At 43.7% G+C, this 17048-nt stretch overlaps 1 protein-coding gene across 4 annotated transcripts in view; it reads right to left on the bottom strand.

Annotated features, from left to right (window-relative positions):
* Positions 1 to 17048, bottom strand: part of GNB4 (G protein subunit beta 4) — a 76193-nt gene that overhangs the window by 20924 nt on the left and 38221 nt on the right. The window contains exon 1 of one of the 4 annotated variants that reach the window (XM_030028544.2): positions 12471 to 12569. The exons of 2 other annotated variants lie outside the window; for them this stretch is intronic. The gene's annotated coding sequence lies outside the window, so the exon portion shown is untranslated. Of the gene's footprint in view, positions 1 to 11713; positions 11822 to 12470; positions 12570 to 17048 lie in introns of those variants that run through there. One more of the 4 variants, XM_030028541.2, reaches the window with a different exon arrangement.

Genomic DNA, 17048 nt, shown 5'->3' on the forward strand with positions numbered 1-17048 from the left:
ACAGGAGGGGGGAAAAAAATGACTAGAGAACTGTAAATACGCCCCTCTCCACAACAAAGTATTGCTATTTTTGTGCCAAATTTATAGAGATTAAAGGGACTGCAGAAAGAACAGTCTGTCTGACTGTTCTTCAGAGCTATCGACTAAAGTATTATTTAGGCAAGAATTTTATTTTGTATAAAAAAATCAGCCCTTTAGAATTGAAGTGCTTACCTATACATATCAACCTCAGTTTTTCAATTCACATGCAGTGAGATCTCACAAGTGATCAACACATAGCAGCAGAAAGTAAGAGAGGAGGTTTCACATAGCTTTCATGTGATCGTCCCTACTAGTGATCACACAGGTGGCTAAACATAAGGAATGCTAACTATAGCACTTTACTAATTATAGGAAAAAGACACCAAGAAATACTCCAGATCTCTCTCAAGGGAGCTATATTGGTAACTCACACACAATCAGGCTTGAGTCCACAAAAACTTTATATGCTGAAGTCGCTTGTGTAAAGTTACCTGCTTGTCTTCTGTAACTGCTGACAGCATATGCAGGCTTTGCTGTCTCAACGGCATGGACGATGGAATTCTGGCTCTGATGCCAGGCTCCAGCAGCATACACAGACTAATACTTTATATATTCAAGACATGCCAAAGAAAATTTTGATAAAACATTTCCTCATCTAGTGACACTAATCAAGACTTTGGCAGCTTTGCCCACTCATTTATGTCTCCCCAAAGCCATGAATAGACAAGAAAAACAGAGAGGTTTTATTTCTTACAGCCTGAAGGGAATGGATTTGACATATTCAAGAATGGTTCAAAATCTATAAACTTTGACACAGTGAACAGAGCCTTACATAAAGTGAAAACTCTGCCTGCACAACAGCCATTTAAAATAAATGCATTAATTCTATACTGTAGTTACATACCTTCATACATAAAATGTATTTTAGTTGGAATTTTACATACTATATTTACTACGGTAGAGCTGTTTGAGGACCACACACACACTCAGCTCTCCACTGAGGAGAATTAAACATTTAATGCCTTTTTTTAACTGTACCTTGGCCCTATATTGCCTCTCCTCTGTTTCTCAGAGACCTTACCAGCTATTCATTTTCCCAAGAATTCTTTTGTTCTCATTTGTAGCTGTACTGCATCAATAAACAAAGACAACAAAGCAAGGAGCTTTTATATTGGTCAACTAATACCTAAATCCAGAGAGAGGCGTAAGGTGAAATAACTATGTAAGGGCTGTAATTGTGCCATTGTGTACCTTTTCCTTTCTCTCTCCTCTCAAACCTCTTCAGTGCATCTCCTTCCCTTCTGTATCTTTCACATCTACTTCTGAGGGGTGCATTAGCTGCAGAACATCTCAGACATTTCAGTAAAGAGAGAGAATAATGGTTAATTTTTAAAAAATCATTACCGTTTAGAGAATAAGCTTGGAAACCCTAACTAAATCTTTTAGTTTTCATTTTGTAAGACAGAATTAATTGTCACTCTGATTCCGAGCCCCCAGGCACATGTACAGGAGAGTTCTCCCATATTCAGGGCCTCCGGTCTCCCCAAGAAGAAAACAGGAAGCAGCCTGGGTGTGACCTCGCTCGCTGAGGTCAGCGCTATTGTTGCACTTCTGCACATTTTGGAAGTGTTTTAAAGTGATATGTCTCCATTATAGCTTTGGTACAAAAACAGGAAATAATCAACCAACGCCTCTCAAGAGGAAGGGTATTAGCAGAACTTATTTAAACACCCATTTCTCTAACAGATACCATCCCCAACTTTAAGGAACCGATGAAAGTATGTCCTCAAAATTGCATGTACAGCTGGAAAGGAGAGGTCACAAAAGAGACCCACAACCAAACAACAAATCAGTGGGATGTGAAGGTAGTCTTGCCTCTTCGTGTGCCAACATGCCCCATGCAGTTACATCACGAATACAACCCCACCCATGAACTGTGTGGCAGAAGCAGTTTCAAGCCGACAATATTGCTCCTTCCTTCCTCCGCCAAAACACCTCGTACCCCTACACATCGTAAAGAATAGAAATATGTGCCATTTTATACACACATGGCTACTTAGCTTGTGATTTTAATATAACTTTGAAATAAAGCCTGTCACATAAAAACATTTGTATTTACAGCAATAACTACTTGGAGTTATTAGCAGAAGTAATTTTGAGTCAGACAAATACATATATCTGTGTTCACCTTCAGACTTCAGTACTGTAAGTATCAACCTTTACTGTTTTTCACTAACAGAGGAGAGCAGAGGAAGCGGCAGCTTGAACGCGTCTTGCAGTAGTGCCGCTGGGTTTAGAAGTCAATGCCATTTTACCAGCGCTGCCGGCATTGCACATGCGCAGCTTGCAAACGAGAGAGCAAACCCGCGCGGTAATCAGTCTCAACAGATCACGACACGTCTCCGCGTTTGATGACTGGTTTGATTACAGTTTCCATGGAAGACAAACAGACCAACAAATACTGACCTTGTTAACAGCAGTCACAAAATAGACAAAGGAAATCACAGTTTAGAAATTACAGTGAAACAATTCTTACTAAGTTTACTAGTAAAAAATGATCAGTGACTTTAGACTTTTACCCTTCTGTATACAGTAAGTTGACAGCTCACTAGACTGGTATCTTAAGCTCAGAGATATGAGAGTTTATTTCTAAAACCCAACTCAAAGTCTAAGCCAAGTACATTCATGAAACACGTACAGAAAGCCAGTACTCTTCTTTGCCCACACACATGAGATTCTAGAAAAAAAACCCAAGAAATTCAGTGTTAAGCACAAGGCTGAAAAAAGCACAGGAAGGAAGGAATTTTTAAAAGTCATGAATATTTCACAGTCCAAATGAGTGATTTTTCAAGAAGTAACATTCTTGCATCTTATATTCATTATGTTCGTTTCCAGGTCAAAATGTTTTGGTACATAAGCACAGATTTATTTTTATCACACTCCCTGCAAACAGAACTTCTTGTGAAATTCAAATTATGTTGTCTTTAGTGACTATAATAATGATTCTCGAGTGAAAATTTGGTTCACTGACCACAGGATGCTCCATCACTGAACAAATTATTATTGGTTTTGCAATTCAAAATGTGTAAGAAGTGGCAAGAAAGATCTTAATGAAGCAAAAAGATATAACCCCAAGTAACAAGACGGACAGAAATGTTTCCAGTCCAGTTTCTTCCTTGGGGACAGACAGGTGGACACACACAGAGTGAGCTGATGTACTACATTCTTTGCCTCTTCAAATATCCAGCTATACCCAGAAGCTATTCTAAGAAGTTTTGCTATGAAAAGTGTACTGCAGACTGACAATTCAAAGTAACTTTGAAAGACCACTTACATTTAAATCCATCTCTAAACAAGTTTAATTTTTTTAATTTTTTTAAGGTGCTAGTACATTGATACTTACTGAAGTGGCATAGTACTCTTCCATCTTGTAGGGCCAAGCAGCGTTATGCATATAAAATCTGGTCTGGCACCTACATGCACAGAAGATTACTTAAGCAGCCTCCTGTTTTCTAAGAGCATGCAGACTGCACAGTACGCATAAAAGGCACTAAGTACAAAGAAAATTTTAGACTTAAAGTCAGTGGAGAAGATACACAGTAAGAGAAACTAATACTGTCTACAGGAAAAGTGCCTTGATTCAACTGAGATGACTATTCACTTGACTGAAGTAATTTCTGGCTGACAGTTTTTGAAAGTGGAGCATTCTTACACACTTCAGAAGCAGCAAGCCCAGCAGTACCAGTTACACATACACATTGCATCCTTTCAAAAGTATCACCAGATTGGGAAAAAAAATAATGTATTTGATCTATACATAGTCTTCAGCACCCTTCTCTCCTCCTTACCATTCAGCACCACACACATACTCCCTTGGTACCAAAGTTACAGCGAGGCATTATGCAGTTCACATAATTATGCAGCTGTAACATTTAGCATACAGCTGTACTCTTTCATAAGAAAACAAGGGTATATAAACATTTGCTTTTTTATACTGATTATCCAAAGATCAGTTAAAACTATTGCCCTCAGGTCTAATTTTAATTTTACTTTTGGTTCACAACACATTTCTGGTCAATTATTTGTGATTCTAAGCTACAGAAATTAAGTCCTCTTCCAGACTAGAGGTCAGGCTACTTTAGCAGGTTTTTCTAATTTTTTTTTTTTTTTTGAGATGCATATTATCATAAGCCTTTAAAAAAAAAAAAGTCTACCAAAAACCTCACTTTACAGAGAGCCACTGAATGATTAGAAATCCCATACTAGAAAGTGAAAACCCTAAGTACTGTTTTTCACCCCTACTAATGCAAGTAGGGCTTAAGAGTACATAGGCTGTGTAACTACTTCAGGTACTACTTGTGATGAGACTGATATATCTAATCTATACTCTTTTGAATTGCTTTTCATGTTTCTCATGCAGTATTGCCTGTTTTCAAATGGTCACTTACAAAAAAAGGAAACTACATCAAATATTTAAGGAAGATGCTACATTAAAGCAATATGTACCACTGTGCTTCTAACTATCTTCACACTTGCAGGGTTCTCAAAATAAAGGCTGTCTCTATAGTAGCAGTATTTTTAACGTGCTGATGGTATCTAGCAAAAAACTTTTAGGCAAGATAAAAACCTTTCTTATAAAAAAAACCTATCTAGATAAAGCTGGCATTATTTAAAAGGAAGTTGTAAATTAAACTTGTGGTTCGTTCTTTTTCACACCTTTAAAATGCATTAAAATCCAAATGTATTTGTAGAGTTCATGGCCCAAAAAGAGGGGGAGGGGGGGGAATCTATATTCAGGTCACATAAACATATATAGTACAGTGGCCTAAAGTCAGAAATTACCTACCTGGCTACTGGAAGGAAAATGACCCTAGATGAAGTCTCCAGCAGAAGAGGACGGAAGAGAAACAAAATGCTGAAGGAAAAAAAGTACAGTATTCCCACTAGAAGCAGTCTTCCACAAAGTGTCACTTTTTTTTTTTTTTTTTTGAATACGAGAACTTTTCTATGAAAACGTGACAGTCACTAGGCTATAAATAGCAAAATTCCCCTGTGGAGACAAAGCCTAAGGTTATAAAAAGGAATGTATTTGCTAGGCACCATGGCCACAAGAGAGCCTATGGCTCCACAACCTGCTTTGCTGGAGGTTATCTTTCCAATCCACTGAAACTTCTGTTCTTGTAAATACTTCCTACATATCTCAGTCAAAGTGAGCTGGGTCAACAGCAGCCTAGCTAAGTACATCATCTCTGCTTCCAGCCTTCAGCAAAGAGCAGACACTGTTCTTGTAAGCCTTTTGGTTTTAACGTTTGGGATATGCACACTACCATTGTGGAGTTTTTTTTCAGCAATTGTAACTGAAAGATTAGTGAAAATGTCTAAATATTCTTAAACTCCTGCTTCCAGAAGCTAAGCACAAAGCGAAATGATATCTGCCTCAATGAAAAGGCAAACATTAGCCATACCAATGAAACTCTCAAGCAATTTAACTATTTGCTTAGGATGTTGGCCTTTCAGCTGTCATCTTGTCAAAGTTACTATGAAGGTCTATGATTCAGGGCCACAAGGTTTCTGTAGAGATTGAGAACAGAAAATTGCTCAAGTTTCTGAAGCAACACCACTAGGAAAAGCCAATTTTCTTTTCTTCATTTCATCCCTTTTCAAAGTGCGTGTTTGGCTTTTGATGCCCATCTATTTGCATTTGTAACAAACTATAATAGATGAGAGGGGAAAAAAATGCCTTAATGACTTCCTGTCTCCAGCTACCTGACCTTCTCAATTAGCTGCTTTTCCCTAAAGTCTAGGGAACAGCAATGAAGCACTGACATCGTTACATACTCATTTATAGAGCTTTTACTTTGGACTTGTATTACATTTTTATCCTGCTGTACAAAAAAAATTAAGAAAACCAGCTCCCTCCTTTGGGCCGCTCCTAAGACAAAAGAGGAGTTTCCCCTTTTCTTTTGCATGTTTTAGAGATTAAGGTTGTGTTTGTAGCACTCAAAATAGTAGTTTTACTTCCTGGCCACTTCATTCTCCATACTTTGGATTGTTTTTTTATTTAGACACCTTGTATCAAACTACTAGAAAGAGCAACCACAATGGAGAAGTTTCTTGCCCCACAAGCGTCAGTCAGCAAGATTAACAAGGAGCATTTAGTATCCTATGAAATGCTGCAACACTTCCCTGTGGACCACTGCTCTTCTCCCCTAAGATTGTTAGGGGCACCCAACATCCCTTCTATGTCCGTCCTACCGATCCAATGGGAGGAAAATGGTACTAACATCATTATTAGTTTCTTGATATTCTAGGCCATCTAGACTTAATGTCTTCTTGGAAACTTTGCTGTGCCACTTTTTGAGCTCTACCTATTATACCTAATGGTGAGATTGCTACAAGACTTGATTAGCTCTTCTACTTCCTTTCCTTCCCACCACCAACGTGCACATATAAAGGAAAGGATGCCAGTTTGCGTTCTCACATAGCAACACAAGATAAATACATTTGCTTAAACCTAATTTCTAATTTTTTTTTTTTTTTGGGGGGGGAAGCTTTTATAGAATAAGCCTACCTAAAACCTAATATACCACAGATTTATTAATTTTTTAGTACTCTGACATTACAGTGCACTGTCAAAATCTTTAAGTCAAATCACCAAAACTGATCAAAGTCACTAGATACACACTGAGGCTCTAAATTTACAGTGTGTTAAATCAGATTTTGACAAGCATAGCATCTATATATGCAATCTGGGTATTTCCTTCAGCTCAATAACAGCTAAGCTAAATTTAAACCAAGAATCTGAAGGAAGGAAAATATCTTCCTTTTCCAAACTAGGGATAAAATTGGTTTACATGAACAATCGCTTAAAGCAATCAGTCACGACAGAAAGGGTCACCAGAAAAATACTCAGATCAAATACTTCTTTTAATCAGATCAATTTTAAATACCACATGTGCTTTAACAATAGATTGTGAATAAACATCTTTATTTTTAATGCAAGATTTTAAATGTGTACAAATACCACATTAATTGCATTTTAATATATAAATAGAAAATGACACAAGTGCAATTTATGTCAGAAATAATTACTACAGTAAAAAAAAATAAATAAATATGGGGTAGTAAAAATTTATACAAAAGTTAACCCAACAAGAATCAACTCATCAGGTTATCCTGAAACTGCTTGGATGCTCTGTGCTAGACTAGATGTTGTCCACCTGAACTAATAACTGCACTACGAAAACAAATCAACCAGGTCCAAGAGTTCCCACCACTGATTGCAAGAAGGTTATTTGTTGTTGTCAAAACCACCAAGCCAGTCATTGAGAGCAGCTCCAAGATCTTCAATCTCATTTAAGAAACACAATCAATCCTGGGATTGATTTGATGGTTTTATTTTGTACCCTCCCATTTGAAAATTAAAATCTTATAAAATAATTTCAATCTTAACATTACTCAGCTCTTCTAATGTTTCAAAACAGTAGGATTCACAATGACTCAAACACTTGGCTTATGCTGAAAATCCATATGATTAATACTTGTCTGAGATCCAATGTAAGGAGGGGAAAACTACAGTTTCTGCAAATTGGCAAACCTATTTTGCCTCCAAACAACTAATTTTATGTAATAAGTGGAACTTGAAAGTGTCTTTTGCTCTACATCGCAGTCAGGCACTTCTACCTTTCCCCTCCTTTCCAGTTTAAGTCCTTTCAGAAGGCAAGAGACTGCAAGAGTTACAGTAAAACAAATTCTGATTCAGTTACTGTATGTCAGCCTTTCATATACTTTTGGAAGCCGAGACATCTTAAAGGAAATGAAACTGTCTTCACTGAATAGCCTAAGTATTTGCTACTCAATGTCCATCTACATTTGTTTTAATTCTGTTTTTTACAAACCTTTAGCTCAGTTCTCATTATGGTATTTCCCCACACTAACTATGGCAATTCATAATAATCAGAACATTGAGTATCATCAATGGCATCCAAGTTGACATTAATTCAAAACATTAAGAAGTTCACCTCTTGGTCTTTTCTTTCAGGCTCTCTGCAAAGATGGACCATTTCATTGTTCACACACTGCTGAACACATTAACACAATCCTAAACAGTACAGATTTTTTTAAATTAAAGCTGCAGCTTTGTATAGCACTGCCTCGCGTTATCTAGAAAGCTCTATGAAGCTCTCTGCCCTAGAATCAGATATCAAACCACAACCTTAAGAGAACAGCATACGTTCATGTTTTTCATGATCATTTGCTTTAGTTCTGTTTAGCATCTTTCGCATAAATGCTATTACAAAACACTGGGTTGCAAAACACGGAGGTTTCATACAAGAACAAAACAATAACAACTAAATTTAATTACACGCTTCAGAAGATGAAATAAGTGACAGGTCTGCATCCAATTAGAGGAGAGAAAAATTTTGATAGAACTTAAAATGTATTTTTTTGATCAGCAATACTATGCATACTTTCTAAACAGCAAGTTCCAGGCACTTGGGAATTACATTAATCTGAGCATTGATATTCTCAAGCAGTATTAAAGTACAAAACACAATCGCTGCATTATCGTTGTCCCTAAGTATTTACATTCCATGAGCAAGCATTGCATATCAAGCTCAGAGATTCTGAATTTACTAGTTTGATGAGATAAAAATCAATAAATCAAACGAGCCTGTCTTCAGTGACACAAGAGTCTTAATTTGTCACTCTGGCAGAGAAGACAGTAACTGAGGAAGATCTACAATGCACTGCATATTGTGGGGGTTTTATTTTTTTTTATTTCTTACTTCACCTTCCAAATCCTATATTCACAAATTTTGTGGCATTTTAAAAAGCTACGTAATGGTCTAGAAAAGAACTATGCGCAGTTCTGTATTCAAAATATTTTTGCAAGGTTTTCTAATGAGGTTTTTGAGTCCCAGGTTTTTCTTTAGAAACTGTTTGGAAAATTAAAATACTTGGACAAATTAAACACTAGATGTATTAGTACTCAACTAAGCAACATGAAGATATAGTTGAAACTTTCATCATTCAACATAAATAGATGACGTTCATAGCCAACAATCTTCTACTTAAGATTTAAATGACCTGAGCAGCCTACCAAGACCAACTTTTCAAGCACTCAGGAAAGGGCTAGACAAGAGATAGGGCACCAGCTATTTTCTGTACCACTTTAATAATACAGAAAAAGACATCCCTCTAACCTGAAACTCAAATTTTTCATGATTAACAGATTAAAGGTATTTTTATAGCCTTGGTTCTCAACACATTAAATCTGTATAACTCATCTACATTATCCACTGTAAAACCTGCTAATTTTAAAGAAATAATACATAATTCAATATTGCCTATATTTTGCCATATTAGACACACTGCAGACATATCCATATATTTACGATCTGCCTCTTTTTCCTAGCCCCCTTCTTCCAAGATAAAAATCAGTCTGTTCTTTGGAAGCACAAATTAACTTCACCACAGCTATCGTGCTTAAGAATCACAAACAAACATTGCAGAAACCCACTGAGGATTCCCATCCCATTAAAAGACTTTCAGAATTGTAAGCGTTTGTTATGTGGTTTGTTTCGTTTTAATTTGTTGATATAGTTATTATTCCTGTTAACACTACTTCAGACTTTCCCCAACTTTAACCAGTAATTACATCCACTATACCTGTCACTTAGTTGTGAGATTAGTAACCATCTTTTACATCACTTCCAATATTTCTAGTAGAAGTCAGAGAGCAGCTTTAGGTTTTCCTCTGCACACTTGCATGATTTTGTGGGCTCATGTCCCCCCACATCCCCACTACTGCCCACAAGAACTACCAAAAATCTCTGGATCCTTTATGTATACTTAGGGAGGGTATAAGAAATTCTGGAAAGCACAGCAAATGCTCTTGCAGTTAACTCTGTAGGTGAAGCACAGCAATCCCTACGGAAGAGAATGAGCTTGCGCTGACAACTAGCAAAAGAGGAGAAGCACCCAGCTACCACTGGCGAACCGCTTCTCACCGAGCAATCGCTCTGATCTCTCAGGTCAGATTCTCAGAAGAAAACAGACAAAACGTTTTTCAAAGCAGAGACCAAACTAGAACACAGAAATCCACTGAATACATAAAGCCCGCCAGATTCAGAAAACTACAGTTTTCATCTTTGCCAATGCTTTTATGGTAGGTTTTAGAGGTTGGCTACTCGTCTCCTCTCTCTCTCTAGACCACATTGCCATTCTTTTCCCTTCTTTTCCTGATACTGTCTACCTAGCAAAGAGCAGCTACTATTCTGTTGTTTCCAGAAATTGATTATATATAATCAAATTAAACTCTAAGTGATTTTCTCCTCAACTCATACTAGCTTTGAAACTTACTGTGCTCCTATTTCAGAACTGAAAACCAGCCTGGAAAATCATGTATCTTCCAAGCTACAAGGATCAGTCTAATAAAAGACGACATGTCTACTCCCAAACTGTGTAATTAACAGGCAGGAAACAGATCAGAGGCTTATGCTGCATTAGTTCAGATAATATTACAGCATAAGCTAAACTTGCTGTCTACCAGACATAACCAATTCAGATGCTTTTCACCATTTCCAACGGAGACCAAACTAAAAATTAAAGCAGCTGATAACCTCAGCAATAAGTGCAAATTAAAAACAAAGGCAGGTTTTGCTAAAAAAACCCATGGATGTGGAAACCAGCAATACCTACGAAGTATGACACAAAAAAGCATCTAATGACTTTGCACTTTTCCTAAAGACGGGGAGTACCTTCAGATCTACCCTTGTCACAACACCCACGCGACGCACGTTAAGTCACAGCCCCTCGCCACAAGACGAATTTATGGAATGCCGAAACCCAAACAAGTTCGAGGTAGGTATGGAAATAAAAAAAGAGAGGAGTTGCCCTACGTATTCCATAAACCCGGAAACTGCCTGTTGCTCCCAGCTGCGCAGACTTTTAAACCCAAATGGCTGGGCTAGCCGATACTGTTGGGACGGCAGAAGCATTTTGAACACCCCTGGGCACGGGTCACCGTGCCACCTGCGTCGCTAATCCTATTCTTTTCAGGGCCACGTCCGTCCTTGACGACCCCCGGCAACAAGGAGGTACTTCCCAGGCGAGACGGGGCACCTCGGCCCCAAGGCGATCTCTCGGCGACCGACACCTAGGGCCGCTCTCACAACCGGCAGCACCCGGGCCGGCTGCGGGTCCCGCGGGCTCCCTTCGGCGGAGCCAGGACGGAGCTGGCGGCACAGGGTGCTGGAGGGGGAAGGTCGGTGCCGCCGAATCCCCAGGCGCCTGAAGCCCCCCCCCACCCCGGGGAAACGAGCCTCCCCCTCCCTTCCGCGTTCCCGTCCGCCCCCACCTCCGGGGAGCCCTCCCGAGGCCGCGGCGCCGCGGAGGCCTAGCCCTGCCCCGGCACCACCCTTCCCCGCGGAGCCTGGGCGCGGCGCCGCCGCATGCCCGCGCTACGGGGCGGCGGGGGTGCGGGGGACGGGACGGGACGGGAGGGGAAGCCGGCGATGCCGCCCACCCCTGCCGGCGCCGGCCCCGACCGCTCCCGGCGGACGTCGGCGGCCGCAACCCCGAGGCGGGACCGCGCCCCTCACCCACCCGCCGCCTCAGGGCGGCGCCCCGGCGGGACCCCGCGGCCGGCGCCCCGGCGGGAAGCGCGGCCCCGGCGGCGGGGCTTTACCTGCCGGCGGGGGTCGCAGCGGCGCTGCCGGCCGGGCTGGGCCCGCTGCTGGCGGCGACGCCCGCGGCCGCCTCTCTCAGCTCTCACCTCACCCCCGCTGCGGCTGGGCTCTCCCCGCCGAGCGCCGCCCCCTCCCCCCGCCGCTGCGGCGCGATGGTGCCGCCCATGCTCCCCCGCCCGCGGGATGGGGCCGCCCGCGAGGGGCGGGCGCGGGGCGGCTGCGGCGCTCCGGGGCGGCTCTGCGGGGGCGCGGCGGCGGGCAAAGGCGGCGGTGGCGGGGCGGGGCGGGGACGGACGACGACGCCGGGGCTTCCCGCCGGCGCGGCCCTCCCCGTGCGCGGGGAGCTCCGCGCTGAAGGGCGGCGGGGCCGAGGCCGCCTCCAGGCTCCGCGGCCCGAGCGGCGCCGCCCCAGGCGGGAAGCGCGCTGGAACCTTCCGCCCGGCCCCGAGCGGCCGCCGCCCGCCCGCAGCCCCTCTCCTCCCCCCCCGCCGCCGCCTGCGGGCGGGGGCGGCCGGCGCTGCCGCCGGACCAGGAAGCGAGGCCCGCCGCCCGGCCGAGGCTCCCCAGGGCGAGGAGGGGGCGCCGACGGCCGCCCCGCGGGACTCAGCCGCCGCCCTCGGGCGGCCCCGCCGAGCCCCGGGGGACGGGCAGAGCCCGCCCGCCACCACGGCTTCGGCCCCCCCACCCCCCGCCCCGCCGGCGGCGTCCCGGCTTTGCGGGCGTCCTCCGCCCCGCCGCGGCCCGGGCGGGAAATACCTGCCGGCTCGCCGCCGCCGGGTAACGGTCCGAGCGGGTGTCACCGAGCCGCCGCCTCCATGGCGCTCGGTCGCGGCGGGAGGAGCTCCTCCCCCTCCCGCATGGAGCCAGCCAACGTGACGGGCCGTTGCCATGGCTGCGCAGCGCTGACGTCAGAGCGCTTAAAGAGACAGCGCCCCGCAGGTCCCGGGGCCTGCCGAGCCCGCCGTGGCCTGGGGCGGCCGGGCGAGGCCGGGCCGGGCTCCCGCGGCCGCAGCAGGGCGGTCGCGTTCGGTGCGGGGGAGCCGCAGTGCCCGCGGGAGTGCTCGTATGAGGGGCCCCAGAGCCCGGCGGCACCGGGCGCCGAGGGGGCCGGGCGGCGGCAGCAGCTCGGCCGAGGGCTGCCGGCGGACGCCAGTCCTTGTCCCTGCAGGCCGGCGGTGACCCTCGGCTTGTCTGGGCTGGCAGGGGCTGGTGCGGAGCCGAGGGCAAGAGGCCCGGCTGGCGAAGCGGGAGCATCCCGGGGCGGGGGTCAGTGCGCCGTGCCCACCGAGTCGTTAGCGCGGCTGCGGCCGGAACGTGTCCTTTACCGGGAGCCAAGGGGAGCGGCGCACGTTTTCCATAAAGCCTTTCACCTCCCGAGCGGGCAGGCGGCGGGCTGCTCTTCGCCGGCCCCCCGGTACTCGACGGCCACGTTGCCTTGCTCCGCTGGAGTGGCCTGGGGAAGAGGGCGAGGCCCTGGCCTGGCTGGGAGGCGTGGGCTGGGGCTGCGGGGACCCTGTGGAGTTGCCCACGGGTATCGGGAGGTGACACCGGGCAAGGCCCCAAACTGCGCCTTTTCAGCTTCGTCCTGGTGAGCGGCCCTGGCCTGTGTGGACCTGATGGAGAAAAGTCCTACCTCGCCCTCAACGCCCGGTGGGCTGCGGTGTTTTTCTTTGGTTAGTAGCAAGGAGTAACTCCGCTGAACTTTGCATATCAGTAATGAGGTAGAAGCGATGTGTGTGAAGGGATACTCAGATCTCGTGTATTCATTGCAAAGCTGCGATCCTACATCCCTTAATGGTACACCCGTCCTTATACCGGCATGTGGAAAGCAGAAAGACCATCAGAGACTGACTGCCAAGGGTGCATAGGTCTCAGTGCGGACCTGTCTGCCCTTCCACATCCAATTACGATCAAATTGCCAAACTACAATCACAGCCAACGTGAGACCTGGGAATATATGGAATAGCTAATTTGTGGAACGCTCTGGCCACACCTTCTCTGAGTCTTGCCTGCTCCACTGACCTTGATGCCGCAGGGACACCTCCGTAGAAAGTCATTGCCTCAGCACAGCCAATGCTAAGGCAGCCCTGGTCAGGGCTCCAACACTAAAGATGGGACACCTGCATCATCCGTCTTCTCAGCGTGGGCCTGCCACACCATCAGCATCACAAAGTGTCAAGATTTTTGTAAAACATTTTACACGAGTGTCATAACTACTGTGGGTAAAGCAATCGTTGAGCTACTAGTGTATTACTGATAAATGGCTCAGTGTTAATGGTAGTACATGCTGGAACGTACAGTACGTACTGTAACGAAAGAGCTCATTGCTTACCTTAAATCAGTTTTAAAAATCATTTATGCATTTCCCTTACTGACTCAAACCTATTATTTTAATAGCTGTGTCCTGGTTGCAAAGTCTACGTTGTGCTTTCCTGCACTGCAATACATCTGTCCTCCGTTCATCCAAAGGACAGATGTGATTCAGCAATATGTTTACTTTGCATTTAATGAGTGATCACATAGCAAAAATCAACAAGGAATGGGTTTGATTTTGTCGGACCACACCTGAAGAGGAAAAAAAAAACTTTCTCAGAGCCGCTATACCACTGTGTAAGTTGCTTTCCTTTTATAAAAGGGAGAAATTGGCACAAGGATAGTTCTCCCTTAAACTATGCTTGTTCCCTTACATTTTTCTTAATTCAATCTTCAGAACTCTGAGTAATGATTACTGACAAGATATGGTCCCAGAATGAGCACATCATTTCTCATCTTCTGTTTTGAAACAGTTCTGGAAAATAACAGTCAGTAAGCAAAGCCCCGGAAAAGTTCAGATGGTATTTAGGTAGTTACATATTATGAAATTATCAGTCTTTGTCCTTCCAGTGGAGCAAATTAAAACATTTTATAAAAATTACATAATTAATCCTCATGACTCATTTGGGAGACAGGGAAGTTTCTTCAGTTGCAGACTAGGAAAATGAAGCACACAGGAGATGGTTCTCAGCAGGGGAACTCATCTTGCAGGAGTGGCACTGCTGCAGCTGTGGTGCTCCAAGGCTAACAGCAAAACAAAGTTTGCAAGGAGGAATATCTTTTCTCAGACCAACCAATATAAATAAAAGAAATTGCCTCTCCTTATAAAGCTCATCTCACCCACTGTGTAGTCTGTTTAGTCATTTATTGTATGAAGAAGTTACGAATTCCTAACGAAACAGAAATCCCCAGTTCTGCTACTGGCAATATTTTACAACCAGTTTTTATCCAGTTCCTGCTTCTGATCACTGGTTTCATATGCCAAACCCTACTCTGCAAAATCAGAGCTACCCCTAATGGAGCTATTCTTATGTCGGTTCAGCAATATGCTTTGTATTATTTTAGAATATGTATAAGGAATCAATTTGTTCTGCAGTGAAAAAGAAATGTTGAGATACAGTGCCAGATGAGTTTTTAAAATCAATATCTAGATCAGTTTCTCTAACATGTTCTCTTTGAATTATGAGTTACTACAGCCAACACAGCAACTTCGGTTTCTGATAGATTAAACGCTACCGGAGGCCCCCAGTGCTTGGATTCCTGCCCAATGAGTCTGAAACATCTCCAAAGGGAAGGTAGAGGAGGGGAACGTGTTTGGAGATTGTGCTGAGTCAGCTGTAACTGAAAACCTCAGCCAAGATAGCTCCAGCAGCACCCTAAACACCCTTTTGATGGAAATCTTGTGAAACACTGCATCTTAGAACAGTGAATGGGTACTAGGAAGCAATGAGACATTTTCTAAAAAACCTCTCCAGCCTTGGCAGGGCCCGAGACCAAAAGGCATAAAGATGGACAGGCACATGTATAATCTAAATGGCTAAAAATACCACTGAAATCCATGCATGTCTTGTCTTGATTCCAGAGAAATGCAGAGGTCATTGTCAGCCTGGTACTTTCCGTGTTCCAGAAAGCCCCCACGTTTCATCAGCCCATTATCTAATTCCTTCCCAAAACACTTCAGGCTATAGATGAAGTAATCATGTTTGTTCAGGGGGCAAGTTAAAGTAAAAAAAACAAACAAACAGATAACCAAGAGACAAAGATCCAGAGGGAATCCCCTCCACTGGTGTGACTGAATCACACCACTCCTTTAACTGACTTTAGGAAAACAAAAGAAAAAATAAATTGCTCATTCAGACTTCAGAATTAATTTATCTATGTAGCAATCCACTTTCTTGACACCTCTATAATGGCAACACTGCTTTCCTTTCATCATTTTTTTCATTGGATAAATCAGGTGGCTCCCGCAGTATGTACACTTTCCTTTCGTTTGTCCTCATTCTTTGTTTATGTCTGACAACACTTCTGCTACTGCAATCCACACAGCTATTCAGGTGAGATATGCTAATCTACATCTTTTTCCCCTTACATTTCCATCTTTCTCTTCAGATCTAGGAATTAAAATGGTGATTAACCCCTAATAAGTGAGCCATCTCACTTCTTTATTCAAGCCATATGAAGAGCCAGAGACTTAAAAGTTCATTTAATTTACTGATATATTTTAATTACTCTGTTAAGCAGGATTACACATTATCTTTATATTCTATATACATGACAGGAAAACATGACCACCTTGAGATATCCCTTCCTCAATTCATTCCTAAATATGAAAGCAAATGTTTTACTGCTTTACCTTCAATCTCCTGGTTTTATTCTTACTGAAGTATAACATTCATTCATTCATTTCAAGAACCCTCCACTTGCTCACACCACACAACTGAAGCATGACAGATCATCTTTTGTCATTCTGTCAGTTGCTTTGCTTACATATGGGTGACCTTTCACAGCACCAAGGAGCGGTGATCTCTCTGCACACCAGCTGATGCTCTACGTGAAATGCATCCAAGGTGGCAGTTTAGTTCACGTTGTGTACATCTCTCTCTAGAAGTCCAAGAAAGAATGTGTATGGCAGCTGTGCTAGCTGCTCACCACCGGCTCCCGTCTTTGGATCACTGTTTAATTGGGCAGGTGGAGGGGAGTATCCTTGCTGTGTTTCACTACTGTCCTTGCGCTACCAAGAAACAGTGAACTTCAGTTTCGAGGGCTACCAATCCAGCATAATTCAATTTCTTTTATATCCACATGCTTATTCTCTAATATTTAATTAAAATAAAAAATCAAGGAAAAAGAATGTAAGGAGAAACAGTAATAATATTTTTCTTGTTATTTAGGAAACTGAAGAAACAGTGCATGTCAGAAAACGCATTTACTTTTTGAGGTCCAGTAAAATAACTGATCAAGCTACACAGTTGGATCAGTGTGCAGCTACAGTTTTGAGTCTAGATTCCAGACTCCAGAGTG

The sequence above is a fragment of the Aquila chrysaetos genome, chromosome 10 (genome assembly GCF_900496995.4).
Source record: "Aquila chrysaetos chrysaetos chromosome 10, bAquChr1.4, whole genome shotgun sequence".
NCBI lineage: Eukaryota > Metazoa > Chordata > Aves > Accipitriformes > Accipitridae > Aquila > Aquila chrysaetos.